General features: G+C 37.2%; 1 protein-coding gene across 1 annotated transcript in view; it reads right to left on the minus strand.

Moving 5' to 3' along the window:
• LOC106876634 (uncharacterized) overlaps nt 1-2,500 on the minus strand; it is an 895,860-nt gene that overhangs the window by 207,427 nt on the left and 685,933 nt on the right. The window lies entirely within an intron of this gene.

The raw sequence follows: 2,500 nt of genomic DNA on the forward strand, positions 1-2,500 counted from the left end.
ACCAATTATGGCAGTTTTTACAGCAAGCATCGATTCAGTGAGTGCCATAAAACACATTATGTCTAACCCATTTTCCCTACAATCTTGTAAGTAACTTCACACTTCAATGTCTCTGGATTACAGCGTTTTTCTGACTCTGCTGAAAGATGACTTGTTCGAAAATTTTAAAGGAGAATATTGCTTAACAAAAGCAGATTACAGTATTTCTGATAGTTATAAGAAAGAAACGGAAAGTGACTTCGAAGTAGAAATGATGAAAAACAAACGCTCTCCTCTTCTTTCACCATTTTTGTTTTCTCACCACATGAGAGCAGCAAACAGATCATAAGATCTGGTCTCACCATATCTGAGTAAATTGTAGAAATGCTGTGAATGGCAACACGTCACCAGGTCAAGTTACCACGTGTTCTGTAGTGTTTTACATGCATAAAAAAAACAGACAGAGGTTGAAAAATGGAGTTAGTATACTGAGTCTATTGTAGTAAGGACGCAACAGAGCCGAATGTTTAAAAAGCTTGTTTCGCAATAAAGAGCCACCAGTTCGATCCTGCTACAATGCATCTTGGGAAACTATCATCTAGAATTGCTTCAGGTTCATCCAACCCTTGGAAGCGAAACTGAATACATTGAAACTTTGCAGAAACCTGTCGGAATTATTGTATCCATAATTTAAAGATGCAGCTTTGTCACGTATGTTATCAGTTTGATTGAATTAATTATACACGTGTTTGTCATTTACTCGCTATTTCATTAAGCATGTAATTCAGCTGATGGAACAGCTGATAATTCAGTTGATGGAACAGCTGAATTTCCATGGTCGAAACCAATGAAAAATCCATTTCGTTTACTTTTACTTCATTTACAGAACTAGGGTAGTATAGCATTGTGTTTAAACAATTGTACTATGAAACAAGTCAATTCGCTCACCATGCTGCGCTGGGGAAAAATTTACACAATTCATTTGCTTATGCAATATGTTGCATGAACACTACTAATGATAACTAATGAGTGAAATTTATTAATACTCTTAAGTATAAATTATGAAATTTTAAATTAGGTCTTTAATTATTTCGCAAACATGCAATTTTAATCATAAAATGTGTAACCATGCAACTAACCCTAACTCGCTAAAATTACTAATCTTGTGCCAAATTTTGAAGCGGTTATTATTACTATTAATTTCAAAACGGTGAGCTGGCAGAAACATTAGCGTGCTGGACGGAATGTTAGCAGTATTTTGCCCGTCGCTACGTTCTGAGTTCAAATTCCGACGAGGTCGACTTTGCTTTTCATCCTTTCAGGGTCGGTAAATTAAGTACCAGTTGCGTACTAGGGCTCGACGTAATCGACTTAACTCCCACCCCACCAAATTTCAGGCCTTGTGCCTATAGTAGAAAGAATCATTACTATTATCTTAGTACAATTTATTGTGATATTATTATCAGGTCGGTAAGGGTGGCACAGATGGTAACGCGCCGAGCAATAATTAGCTTCATTGATTAATGACCGAGTTCAAATCTCTCCTGTCAGTTTCGGAATTATACCTCTGCTTGGCTGAAAATATTTACTATATTCAGATCAACAGACCACAACTGCTACAGCACATCGTGTGTGTGTGTGTGTGTGTGTGTGTAGTTGCAAAGTAGATTATGCAATATAAATTCGTATAGGCTCACGGGGTCATCAGCTGACAGGAGCACGCCAAAATCTAAGCTTCAGAGAGGCCTAGACGGCAAGAACAGAAAATTTCGTATAGGGTGTAAAATGGAGTGAGACAGAGAGAGAGAGAGAGAGAGAGAGAGGTGGGGAGGTAGAGATATTAACATAATACGAGTGTGTGTGTGTGCGCGAGCGTGCGCGCGTGTGTATGCTACTGCATATTGACCAGCGCCATACAGAAACTTGCGACTAGATAACAGCTATAGTGTCTTTCTTTGTGTTTCCTATGCTTTTTCTTTTCAGTTCGGCACAAGACTAATAATTTTGATCGTGAACTTATCCCTTCTTGTATTATTTAGAAAATGTTTGTTATTTATCCTATATGCATAGATGGACGACAGGTAAACACACACACACACACACACACACACACACACACATTCTAGCTAGCTAAATAAATAGATGGATAGAAACAGACAGAGAGGAGGAGGGACAGAATTACTTTTCATTTTTATGTATGTACATATATATATATATATATATATATATATATATATATATATATATATATATATATGTTGAAGAATAACTCCACGGAGTGGGGAGCGGGGCAATGTTTCTGATACTGCTGCTCAATCCGCAGAGGGTACGGCATTTGTCCATATGTTTGCATTTTCTGAGAATTTCGGAGGTGTAATTCACTAGAGTGATGGAATACGTGTATATGAATGTTTGTATGTTTATATGTGCGTGTATATACATGACTGTATATATTTACAGTCTGACGCAGTTTCTCTTTTCTTTATTCTCATTCACAGCCCAGCGTAGCACTGGTAAAAAT

The sequence above is a fragment of the Octopus bimaculoides genome, chromosome 19, assembly GCF_046866305.1.
Source record: "Octopus bimaculoides isolate indiv1 chromosome 19, ASM4686630v1, whole genome shotgun sequence".
Lineage (NCBI taxonomy): Eukaryota > Metazoa > Mollusca > Cephalopoda > Octopoda > Octopodidae > Octopus > Octopus bimaculoides.